Source organism: Musa acuminata, chromosome BXJ1-11, assembly GCF_036884655.1.
Source record: "Musa acuminata AAA Group cultivar baxijiao chromosome BXJ1-11, Cavendish_Baxijiao_AAA, whole genome shotgun sequence".
In the NCBI taxonomy this organism is placed as follows: Eukaryota; Viridiplantae; Streptophyta; class Magnoliopsida; order Zingiberales; family Musaceae; genus Musa; species Musa acuminata.
Window position 1 is genome coordinate 21,211,054 of NC_088337.1, and position 13,982 is coordinate 21,225,035.

Below are 13,982 nucleotides of genomic sequence, written 5' to 3' on the forward strand. Positions count from 1 at the left end.
AGAAATGAGGTATAGAAGCTTGTTCCTAGGCCAAATGACCATTTAGTTATTGGTATTAAATGAGTCTTTAGAAACAAGCAAAATGAATCTGGTATCGTGGTTAGAAATAAGGCTAGATTAGTAGTCAAAGGTTTCAACCAAAAAGAATGTATCGATTACGAAGAAACCTTCGCTCTTGTGGCTTGATTAGAAGCCATAAGGATGCTCCTTGCCTATGCTAATAGTAATAACTTTAAGTTGTTTCAAATGGATATTAAAAGTGCTTTTCTTAATGGCTTTATTTTCGAAGAAGTTTATGTTGAACAACCTCTCAGATTTGAGAATGATAGTTTCCCTAATCATGTGTTTAAATTGACTAAAACTCTTTATAGTTTAAAATAAGCCCCAAGGGCTTAGTATGAGAGATTTAGTTAATTTCTTATTGAAAATAATTTCTCTAAAGGCAAGGTCGATACTACATTGTTTATAAAAAATTTTGAAAATAATTTTCTTATTGTTCAAATTTATGTTGATGATATTATTTTCGATTCCACGAATGAATTTCTTTGTGAATCATTTGCTAAAAGTATGAGTCTTGAATTTGAAATGAGTTTGATGGGGGAATTAACTTTCTTTTTGAGCTTACAAATCAAATAACTAAGTAATGATATATTTCTTAGTCAAACAAAATACACTTTAGATTTGCTAAAAATGTTCAATATGGATAGCTCAAAAGCTATCAACACTCCTATGAGCACCTCCACTAAGTTAAAAATTGATGAAAGTGGAAAAAACTTTGATCAAAAAGCTTATAGGGGTATGATAGAAAGTTTACTTTACCTCACTGCAATTAGACCGGATATCATGTTTAGTGTAGGACTTTATGCTAGGTTTCAATCTAATCCTAAGATATCTCATCTTAAAGCAGTTAAAAGAATACTTAGATATCTTAAATGTACCACTAATCTAGGATTATGGTATCTAAAATCCGAGAACTTTGAACTAATTGCATATGCTGATATGGATTTTGCTGGATATAGATTAGATAGAAAAAACACATCCGGAACATGTCAGTTTTTAGGACACGCACTTGTTTTTTGGTCATCCAAGAAACAAAACTCGGTTACACTATCTATAACCGAAGCTGAGTACATTGCAGCTAGTGCATGCTGTGCACAAGTTATGTGGATAAAAAACACTTTAGAGGATTATAAGGTTCATCTTAAAAATATTTTCATAAAATATGATAACACAAGTATAATATGTTTAACAAAGAATCTCATTCAACACTCTAGAACAAAATATATTGATATTAGGTATCACTTTATACGAGATCATGTCACTAATCATGATGTAATCCTAGAGTTTATTGATACAAAATATCAATTAGCCGATATTTTTACAAATCCTTTAAGTGAAGAATAATTTGATTTTATTAGAAGAGAGTTAGGAATGTTAATCTGTCTGAATGCATGAATTTATTAAATTTTATTTTTGAAATTTCTTGATTCTTTGATCAATCACTTAAATTCTGTACTACAAATTTTACATGACGATAAGATTGTGTGCCTCAATATCATATTTACTTTCATGATTAAATATTAAGAAGTTTTAATCATACATCGGATTCTTAATCTTTGAGTACTACAAAGCACTAATGATTTTGCCTCATGCAAGTAGTGATGACAAGCTATGACAAAACACTTTATAAATGCATGAAATTGATGTATATTTTCTTTTCAGACTATCTTTCACTTAATGTATTTCTTGAATGGAGTTTTCATGAGTCTATGCCAAATCAAGTTTATTTCATATCCTTGCTCCATCATTTAATGATTTTTGATACATAGAAGTCATTGACAAATGCATCTCTCGGATTTATCACTTGTGAATTTTTATTGAGAAATAGATTAGATGTGATGATCCTCTCATTATGAAGATTAATTCTCGAAATTTCTTTTATCCTTCATATGATGATTCTTTCACATGAATTCTTTCTTAATGAAGGAAGAATTTTTTTTTGAACACTTGCAAGAATGAGGATTTAATTTCACATGAATATCTTGATCCTTGTGAAAAATGAAACATGATTTAATGACACTCTTTTATCATTTTTAACTTCATTCAAAGTTGGTTCTCAATGGTTTTTCCTCCTTACTTTCCTCCTTCATGAGAAGTTTTAATGAAAAATAAAAAGAGAGAAGTTGATGGAAACCATCTCGTTAAATATTTATAACTTTTAATGTGAGAATTTTTGAATGATATCATGTCATGAATGCTTGAAATATGATTTGTATGAATTTCCTTACAATTTGAAATATGACATAAATTTTTACCACACTTGTATATATTGTTGAATCTTTCTCCTTTTTGTTGATGACAAATAGAGAGAAATAATACCAAAATGTGGTAAATTGATGATAAACGTATGCAATTTATTGATGATAAATATATCTAATTTTACAAATTAATATCTTAGAATAATGAATTGCTATGTTTGTCATCCTTCATAATTTGAAATATAAGACTTGAAAATGGATGTCATTCCTTGACATCATGTTAGATCATGATAGGAATCATGATGTGAGTATTGATAAGTTTAAATAAACTTAACTTATCAATATGTCTCTTGAATTCGGCTTTGAATTCAAGAATGACTTTTCTCAAGTATAACATATAGATAGGGGGAGTTAAGGTTAACTCCATCATTAATTGATTGTCATCATAAAAAAAGGAGAGATTGTTGAATCTCGGATTTTGATGATGAAGTCAATTGTAATTTATTTGATCTAATCTATATGTTGAGAAAAGTGTGCAGGATTAACTATGATGGCAGTAAGATATGCAGCAGGTATTGTGCCGGAGTCAAGATCGAGATCACGTTGGGAGTTCGAGAGTTCATCGGAAGTCTGGACGTTCGTCGAAAGTTCTACGGGAACCAATCGAGAAGTCCAGAAGCTTGCCATAGAAACTCGTCGGAACTCGCCGAGAAGATCGTCGTAAAGTCTAGGAGCTTGTTGGGAGTCCGCTGGAGCATTGCCGAGAGTTCGTCGGATGTTCGCTGGAAGTACATCGGAAGCTCGTCGGAAGTGCGATTGACGCACCGGAACATGAATTACAGTAATTATGCTTTAATTATCATAGTTAGAGTGTAAATTAAGTTAGGATTGGGAGGTAATCCCACTAACTTAATTAGGGACCAACTGGGCCCTAAGTTGGGCTGGTTTGGGCCGGATTCAAGGTTCAACCAGGACTCAGAATTCCCGACCGATGGTGGCACCGCTAGGAACGCGCCAGGAACAACGGTGGCACCGCTTGGGAGACTCGATCTCCCAAGAATTCTGGGCGATGGTACCATTAGAGCTCGATCTCTGAGCTCTGTCAAGCGGTAGTACCACCCAGATTGAGTGGTAGTACCACCCAATGTCAGATGTCAGGCAGTAGTACCGCCTAATAATGGCGGTGGTACCGTCAGGACCCCAAAAATCCGAGATGAGACACTTTTTGACTCCATTTTTGAAAGTCATTGAGGTCTATAAATACCCCACCCTTTTCTGCATGAAAGGGCACGAAAACTTGATATATTCTTTAGTCTTTGAAGTGTTAAAGAGTTGTAAAAGTGCTCGAGTTCTCCTCTTCAAGAGAGAAAGTGAGACTTGTAAGGGTTCTCTCCTAAACCAGTGAAAAGGAGAAAGCGTTGTAAAAGAGGTGGTTGGTCTTCACCTATTGAAGGAAGACCTTTAGTGGACGTCGGAGACCATGTCGGAGGAGGAATTCGAAAGTGGATGTAGGTCACGATTGACCGAACCACTCTAACTCTGGTTTGCATTTCATTTTAAGCAATCTTCTTTAATTGTAAATCATTTTATAGCAAAGTACTTCTTCTCCTCATCTTGCTTTCACTACACTTACGCTCTCTTACGTTTTAAAGTTATTATCTTTCCGAATCGATTTCCTTCGAATGTACGAAATATTTTCTGAAATCACATAAGTTTTTCGCTACACTAATTCAAACCCCCCCTCTCTCTTAGTGTGCTCTTGATCCTAATAATGTCATCCACGGCCGACCAACTCTTAACAAGCTGAAGGCAGTCATATCCGCCTACCATTGTGCCCTGAAGTTCCCGACTTCCTTGGGGGTCAGGGTGGTCCAAAGCGACCCAAAAGAATCCTGACAATGCTATCTGACAGCGGTTACTATACCGAAATGGCCGCGACCCATCCAACCACCCCCAGACCCTCGTAATGACTTCAAAACACCAACACACCCAGAACTAATGAAGCAATTGATCGAGGTCCCCTTGAGAAGAGGTCGACCCAATAAAGTTGTTAAAGTTGGGATGACGTTGCCATAAAAGGACCAAATACAACTTGCTATTTTTTTGAAAGAAAATGTCGACGTGTTCGCGTGGTGCCCGTAAGACATGCTCAGGGTCGACCCAGAAGTCATGCGGCACCACCTCAACATCCGCCCCAAGGCACGTCCTATGAAGCAGAGGCCAAGAAAATTCACTCTAGACCGACAAAAGGCAATCGACGACGAGGTGGATCGCCTCATGGGCGTAGGGTTCATATCCAAGATGAGATACCCTCAGTGGTTGTTAAATGTAGTCCTTGTTAAGGAGCCAAATGGAAGCTGAATGATGCGTATCGACTATACCGATCTCAACCGAGCATGCCTCAAAGATTGCTCTCCACTCCCAAGGATAGACCAGCTTGTCACATGCTTAGCTGGAATTGCCTAAGTCATGAGGCATCCTTGCAGCCAAGACGTGAACTAAGCTTGCATTGCCTAAGTCGTGAAGCACCCTCACGCCAACTTCTCAGACTTAGCTGGGATTGTCTAAGTCTTGATATGCCCTTACGATATGTGTCCACAAAGGTCAACCAATTTGTAACCTCACTCAGGTCCCGAAGGACCTGTAAAAGAGAAAGTTGATTAGTTCAAAGAACGAGTGACGAATAAGTCCCGATGTCTCGCGAAGAGGGAAGCTTTACAAGCAATTTAGCGAGCACCTACGTGCAAGAGAGAAAACAAAGAAAGGAGGAAAATAAGGACTTTAGAGGGTTGAACGAACAGCTGCAAGTCCACAAACAACTGCTCACTGGGTGCCGGGCGTGAAGGCAAGTTTCCGTCAAGAAAACATGCGAACTTGTGAAGATTGTCCAATGCTCGACACTATACCGAAGCCCTATCCCCCATGGTGCCACCCGGGTGGTTCCAAGGTGCTGAGATGGCTGACGTTTCGCACGCGATAGCGGGCTGCAGAAAATAGTCCGTGGCCATTTTGGGCTATTTTGCTCGGTGCTGTGAGTGGTCGCATTGTAGTGCTATAGCCTATTCGAACTTACATTTTTACAAGCAAAAGAATATAAAATGAAGGCAAAACATGCTGCCAAGCATCTGTACATGTAAATAAAAGTGACAAATGGTTCATTGAACGAAATTGCTACAGGTATGCGCCGATCATTCGTGACATTCTCCCCCACTTAAACTATCAACGCCCTCGTCGATGTTTGTTAGTAGTTGTTGATGATTGCTTCTTCATATTGAAGGGTGTCTTCGAGCTCCTAACTGGTTTCGATTTGGGGAAGCTTTCGCTACTTCACCAAGTACTCGGTCTACTTAGCTCTATTGGGTAGCTTTATCTTGCAATCCGCTAAAATGATTTCAACTCGCGTCTCGTAGGAGGCTCTAGTGGGGGGTAGCTGAGTTGGAACACTTCGAGAAGCATCTTACGGATCTGAGTGGTAGGCCTTTAAGTTGTTGGTGTGAAAAGTATTTTGAATTTTGAGTCATGCCGGCAATTGTAACTTGTAGGAGACGTTGCCCACCCTACTGATAATTGGGAAAGGTCTTTCATACTTACACATCAATCCTTTGTATACTTTATTCTTAAAGAATTTGAGTGATATTAGTTAGAGCTTTACCAACACCAAATCGCTGACTGTGAACTCCTGTGATCGCCTTCCTAAGTCTGCCCACTTCTTTATCTTTTTGGCTGCCTTCTCCAAGTAAGTCCGTACAATATCTATATTTCGGTATCATTCTTTTGCAAAGTGATATGCTGACGGACTACTCCCAGTATATCTAATAGCCAAGGTGTGAGAGGTTGACGGTTGTTGTCCTGTGATGATCTCGAAAAGGCTCTTGTTGGATGCAGAACTCCACTGCAAATTTGTTAGAACTCTAGCTTGGAGAGTCATAATTGAGAGGGACATTCATGTAAAATTATTAGGACTCTAGCTAGGAGAGTCCTAATTGAGAGGGACATTCTGTTAGAACTCTAGCTAGGAGAGTCCTAATTGAGAGGGGCATTCATGTAGGAGGTTTTTTCTTAGAGAAGAATTAGGAGTTGTAAGGGAATAGAAGTCTTGAGTAGGAGTCCTATTAGGAGTTGGTTAGAAGTAAGAGTCTTAAGTAGGAGTCCTATTAGGAGTTAGGGTTTAGAAGCCCTATAAATAGTCATGTATTCCTTCTCTTTTCATAAGCAATAGATGAATCTTTTATGCAGCCTTTGAGCAGCAACTTGGAGGGAGGAACCCCTATAGAGTTCCAAGGAGGCCGATCCCCTAAAGAGATCAACCCCAAGTTTAGAATCTGCAAGGGTTCTAACAAAATTGTAGGAGAATTGGGCTATGTACAACAACTTCACCCAATCTCGTTGGTTGGCACTCACGTAGTGCCGAAGATATTGCTCTAGGAGCAAGTTTATCCTTTCGGTTTGGCCGTCTATCTAGGGGTGGAGACTCGTGGAAAAATATAACTTAGACCCCAATAATTTGAATAGATCGGTTCAGAATCGTCCCAGGAATTGAGTGTCTCAATCACTGAAGATATTATGTGGGACTCCCCAATACTTCACCACATTCTTCATCATCAGCTTGGATGCCTCCTCTGTTGAACAGTGTAGGGGCACAGTAATGAAAGTTGCAAACTTTGAAAATCGATTGACTACTAGGAGTATTGATCCCAGTCCCCCTATTGCCGGCAAGCTTGATATGCAGTCCAAGGAAATACTCTCCCATGACCTTTCTGGTATGGAAAATGACTCTGAAAGCCCCACCGGCTTCCGTTGCTCCACCTTGTTTGGTTGGTAAGTGAGGCATGTTCAAACACATTCCTCCACATCAGTCCTCATCTTTGGCCAGTAGAAGACCCTCTCCATAAGAACCAAGGTTCTATGAATGCCCAAATGTCTAGCCCAAAGGGAATCGTGACACTCTCTTAAGAGTTCACGCCTCAAATTGTCCACTCGAGGAACATAAACCCTATTCCATTTTGTTTAAACGAGTCCCTCCATGACCTAAAATCATCGTGCCTTGCCTTCTTTGATGAGCTGCATCAGGGTTACTGCTTGGGGATCACTATACAGTCCATCCCTGATCCTGGAATGGAAGTTGGAGTGTAATTGACTTGCTTGGCCTCTGCCCTCCAATTGTATGGCGTTCACTCGCTCCACCTTTCGGCTCAATGCATCGGCCACTACATTTGCTTTTCCCGGCTTATACTCCATTGCCATATCAAACTTAGTTAGGAAGTCTTGCCATCGTGTTTGCTTTGGGGAGAGTTTCTTCTGGGTTTGAAAATAGCTTAAAGCGATGTTGTCTGTCCTTGGCACAAATCGCGATCCACAAAGATAATGCCGCCAAACTCGTAGATAGTGGACCACCGCTATCATCTCCTTCTCATGCACTAGATACCGTCGCTCGGTCTCATTGAGCTTGCAGCTCTCGTAGGCCACCGGATGACTCTCCTGTATGATTACTCCCCCAATAGCGAAGTCTGAAGCATATGTATGGACTTCAAAGGGCTCCTCATAGTCCGACAATTTAAGCACCGGTTCTTCCAACACAATAGCCTTCAGATCTAAGAATGCAACTTCACATTTGTCAGACCACCTCTAAGGCTGCTCCTTCTTCAGTAACTCCATCAGTGGAGTTGCACGCTTCGAATACCCCGCTATGAAGCATCGATAGTAGTTAACGAAACCAAGGAAGGATCTCAACTCTGGCACCTTCTTTGGTGTTCACCATTCTGCAACAGCTTGCACCTTTGATTGGTCTATCCGAATGGAGCCATCACTGATTCGATGCCTAAAAAATAAGATCTCTATTTGAACAAAGTAGCACTTCTCCCTCTTCATGAATAAAGTGTTCTCCCTAAGAACCTTAAAAATTATCCGAAGGTGCTCGATATGTTCCTCGAGCGTTTGGCTGTAGACGATGATATCATCCAAGTAGATGACCACAAACTTATCCAAATACTCTTTAAATAATTGGTTCATAAGAGTATAGAACATGGCCAGAGCATTGGTTAAGCAGAAAGGCATCATTAAGAACTCAAACGCTCCATACTTGGTCACGCAGGTAGTCTTCACTTCGTCGCTTTTAGTAATGCGCACCTGCTAGTACCCTGACCGGAGGTCAAGTTTGGAGAAATACTTGGCCTTGCCCAATTGGTCGAACAAGTACGTGATGAGTGGGATTGGGTACTTGTTCTTCACTGTCACTTTGTTGAGGGCTCGATAATCGATGCATAGTCGGAGGCTCCCATCTTATTTCTTTTGGATTGGGTACTTGTTCTTCACTGTCTCAACTTCCTCCTTGTGAGGAACTCTATGTTCTCGGGTAGAAACTGAGTTCTCAACTCTCGATTTAAGTCCTCCCATGTGTCCACCCAACACCGACCTTGTTAGATCTCCTCCCAACGGGTTCACCACCAAAGTTTTACATCCCCATTCAAATACATGGTTGCTATTGAAACTTTGGTTTCTTCAAAATCAGGCCTCGTAGCTCGAAAGTATTGTTCCATGTCGAACAAAATATTCTCGAGCTCTTTGGCATCTCGGGCATCTCGGGCACCTCCATAACAATGCGGCTCGGATGCCCTTAAGTTTTATGGCGGTGCAATGGGGGTATTGCTTCCTCTTGCATTCAGTGCCTTTATGAGCATAGTCACCCTGGAAGTGAGTTCTGCAACGACTTCCTGTAGATGTTGCACGGAGTCTTTGATGTTGTCCGATAATCAATTTATTAAGGCCTCGACCTTGTCGATTCATGATTCAGCTTCTTCTTGCGAGCTTTCTACCCCAAGAAGTCTTTGCTGGCCTTGGTAGAGTTCCTCCAAACTTGCTTCAAGAACATCCAAAAGGGTTTCCGCCATTGTGAGTCTCTCCTTATGGCTCTTCTTCTCGATTAGTGCTCTAGATTGTGTCTCCTTTGCTCGCGGAGAGTAGCCAATTTCTCACTCATCGTCTTCGCTACCACGATCCTCCAAAGTAGCTCCAATGACATGAGAGCGAGTTTGCACTTGCAGCCCACCTGCGGTTGCTTGGGGCAAAGGTCCGGCTTACCTCGCCTTGCTTGATTTGCCACGATACTTTGCCATAGTGAAATTATAAAGTTTCTTCGCTGTTTGCTCGAATTGCTTGCCTGCTTTGATACCATAATGTCACGGACTTAGCTGGAATTGCCTAAGTCGTGAAGCACCCTTGCGGCCAAGACATGAACTTAGCTTGCATTGCCTAAGTCGCGAAGCACCATTGCGCTAACTTCTCGAACTTAGTTGGGATTGCCTAAGTCTTGACATGACCTTGTGATATACGTCTGCAAAGATCAACCAATTTGTAACCTCACTCAGGTCCCGAAGGACTTGTAAAAGAGAAAGTTGATTAGTTCAAAGAACGAGCGATGGATAAGTCCCGACGTCTCGCGAAGAGGGAAGCTTTACAAACAATTTAGCGAGCACCTTGTATATAAGAGAGAAAATAGATAAAGGAGGAAAACAAGGACTTTAGAGGGTTGAACAAACAGTTGCAAGTCCATAAATAGTTGCTCACCGGGTGCCGGGCGCGAATGCAAGTTCCTGTCAAGAAAACATACAAACTTGTGAAGATTGTTCAACGCCCAACATTATATCGAAGCCCCATCCCCCATAGTGTCACTTGGGTGGTTCTAGAGTGCTGAGATGGCTGACGTTTCGTGTGCGACAGCGGGCTACAGAAAATAACCCGTGGTACGTGAAAACAGAGCCATTTTGGGCTATTTTGCTTGGTGCTGTGAGCGATCGCAATATAGCGTTGTAGCTTGTTCGAACATATATTTTTCAAGCAAAAGAACACAAAACCAAGGTAAAACATGCTACCAAGCATCTGTATATGTAAACAAAAGTGATGAACGGTTCGTTGAACCGAATTGCTGTGGGTGCACGCCGACCGTTCGTGACAAGCTGGTGGACGCCACTACAGGACATGAACTCCTCACATTCATGGATGCATTCTCGGGCTACAACCAAATTCAAATGGCACCACAAGACCGAGAGCACACTGCTTTCGTCACTGACAAAGGGTTATACTATTACAAAGTGATGCCCTTCGGCCTGAAGTACTATGGAGTGACATTTCAGAGAATGGTCAATAAGATGTTCGAGCAGCAACTCGGGAGAAACATGGAAGTCTATGTCGACGACATGATAGTCAAGAGCAGGTCGACAAGCTCGCATCTGACCAACCTAGCCGAAACCTTCCGAACCCTCAAGCAATTCAACATGCGCCTTAACCCTTCGAAGTGCACCTTCGAGGTCGGTTCCGGTAAATTCATCGGATTCATCATCCACTAGAGAGGAATAGATGCCAACCTAGAGAAAATCTGAGCCACAATGGAAATGCAGCCCCCACGATCGGCCAAGGAAATACAACAACTCACTAGGAGGCTAGCCGCATGTTAGGACTCTAGTTAGGAGAGTCCTAATTGAGAGGGGCATTCATATTAACCTATCTAGCCGACCCCTATTAAAGAGGTGAAGAGGCCGGCTAGGGTTAGGAGATTATTTCTTAGAGAAGCATTAGGAGTTTGTTAGGACTCTAGCTAGGAGAGTCCTAATAGAGAGGGGCATTCATGTAAAACCTACTTAAGCCGACCCCTATTAAAGAGGTGAAGAGGTCGGCTAGAGTTAGGAGGTTGTTTCTTGGCGAAGAATTAGGAGTTGTAAAGGAATAGGAGTCTTGAGTATGAGTCCAATTAGGAGTTATTCTTATAGAAGCATTAGGAGTTATAAAGGAATAGGAGTCTTGAGTATGAGTCATATTAGGAGTTAGGGTTTAGAAGCTCTATAAATAGCAATGTATTCCCCCTCTTTTGATAAGCAATAGATGAATCTTTTTTGCAGCCTTTGAGCAGCAACTTGGAGGAAGGAACCCCTATAAAGTTCCAAGGAGGCCGATCCCCTAAAGAGATCAACCCCAAGCTTAGAATTTACAAGAGTTCTAACAGTACTTAAGTACAGAGTTTACCCAGTTCCTTAAGGACCATGGGATTCTATCCCAATAGACACCTCCTTATATGTTGAATCTCATATTTTGATGATGAAACTAATTGATTGTGTTTAGATGTTTAACTGCATATTGAGTGATGCAGGTCTACTCGATCAGGATTAGACAGTTGACGCAGGAGGAATTGACTTTGCGTTGGAGGAGATCACGTCAGGATATTGGACGGCAGAAGGATTCGGACGTCGGGCATTGGGCCAAGAGCGGAATTGCACCAAGGATATCAGGGTTGCGGAGGTCAACCGCCAATTGGGCAACAAGCCGCAAGAGAGGACGATGCACTGAAGAATCGGACGAAGCACCAACCAATGACGTGCCGGGCAACAGAATGTCAATTCGCATTGTAATAATTGTCTAGATCGGAGTAGAGTTTTAGTTTGTGTGTGCAGGAATAACTACAATAACGACAAAGATATAAAGCAAAACAAAATATCAGAGTCAAGCGCAAAGGATTTGTCGGGAGTTCGAGAGTTCGACGGAAGTCCAAAGGTTCGTCGGGAATGCTGCCGGAACTAGCCGAGAATGAGTAGGGAGCTTGCCGAAGGGTTTTTCGGAAGCTCGCCGGAAGGTTCGTGGGAAGTTCGCAGAGCTTGTCGAGAAAGATCGGAGCTTGCCGAAGAAGCTCGTTGGAACTCGCCAAGATCAAATCGTGAAGTTTAGGAGCTTGTCGGGAGTCCGTAGAATGGTTTTCGAGAGTTCGCCGGAAGACCGCCGGAAGTTCGCCGGAAGCTCGTCGGAAGAAGTCTTGACTTATGGACTTTGTAATAGCTTAGGAAATGTCTTTAAATTCGTAGTTATCACGTTAATTAGGGTTAAGATTAGGTGTTAATCCTATAACCCAAGTAGGGGCCAATTGGGCCCGAGTTCAGACTGGTTTGGGCCAAGTTTGGAGTCCAACGAGTGAGCTGAATTGGTCTAGGCGGTGGCACCGCCCAGCACCCGAGAGGTCCGGTGGTGGCACCGCCAGTACACTGTCAGTGTCAGACACTAACAGGCAGTGGCACCTCCACTGACAGGCAGTGGCACCGCCAGCATCGGGAACCAAAGAGAATTCAAATTTTGGAGCCCAAATTTGAATCCTCTTGAGGCCTATAAATACCCCTTAATTCTCAGCTGAGACAACAACCTTTGAGAAGCATTAGATTGAGACAAAAGCCTTTGTAAAGTCTTTAGCAAGTCTTATTTTCAATTGCTTGAGTGTTCACCTCCTTCTTTCTCTTTGAAAATTTGTAAGAGAGTGAACCACTTGTAAAAGGTTGTAAGAGGGGTATTTGTCCTTCCCCTTCAAAGTGATTTTCTAGTGGAAGTTGGGAGCTTCATCGAAGAAGGCTTCACAAGTGGATGTAGGTCGCATGACCGAACCACTATAAATCGGTTTGCATTTATCTTATTATCATTTATATTACTGCAAACCATCTTCACTTTGATGCTCTACTTCTTTGATGCTCTGCAAACCATGTAGGTGGCACCGCCAGTACACTGTCAGTGTCAGACACTGACAAGCAGTGGCACCGCCACTGACAGGCAGTGGCACCGCCAGCATCGGGAACCAAAGAGAATTCAAATTTTGGAGCCCAAATTTGAATCCTCTTGAGGCCTATAAATACCCCTCAATTCTCAGCTGATACAACAACCTTTGAGAAGCATTAGATTGAGACAAAAGCCTTTGTAAAGTCTTTAGCAAGTCTTATTTTCAATTGCTTGAGTGTTCACCTCCTTCTTTCTCTTTGAAAATTTGTAAGAGAGTGAATCACTTGTAAAAGGTTGTAAGAGGGGTATTTGTCCTTCCCCTTCAAAGTGATTTTCTAGTGGAAGTTGGGAGCTTCATCGAAGAAGGCTTCACAAGTGGATGTAGGTCGCATGACCGAACCACTATAAATCGGTTTGCATTTATCTTATTATCATTTATATTACTGCAAACCATCTTCACTTTGATGCTCTACTTCTTTGTCTCCTTCTTACATATGCCTTCAAGTTAAAACGCAATCGAAACGGTTTCAAACGAAACGTTGCTTTTATCGTACGAAGTTTCCGTAAGTGTTTAAATCGTTGAAAGTTTATCGTACTTTACCGCTGCACTAATTCACCCCCCCCTAGTGTCGCGCTGGTCCTAACAATTGGTATCAGAGCCACGATTTTCTACTTTGGTTTAACACCCAAATAGAAATGGCTCTTTTTGGCTTTTAAGAGGGTTACTCTCTCATTCGTCCTCCCTTTTTCAATAGGACGGACTACACTTGTTGGAAAACTTGAATGAGAGTTTTCTTACTTTCTTTGGATTTAAATTTATGGCACATAGTCGAAAATGGATTTGAAATGTCTTCTCTCCCAATGAACCATTGGAATGATTCGGAGAAGAAGATGTTTTTTTCTAAATGCAAAGGCTATGAATATCTTATATTATGCACTTGACAAAAATGAATTTAATCGTGTTTCGATGTGTGACTCGGCTTTTAATATTTGGAGAACTCTAGAGGTCACTCGTGAAGGCACTAGCCGAGTGAAAGAGTCCAAAATCAATATTCTTGTGCATTCTTATGAACTTTTCCGGATGAAACCAAGTGAGTCCATTGGAGACATGTACACCCGTTTCACGGATGTTATCAATGGACTCAAAGCTCTTGGTAAAAGTTTTTCTAATTTTGAACTAGTCACTAAAATCTTAAGATCCCT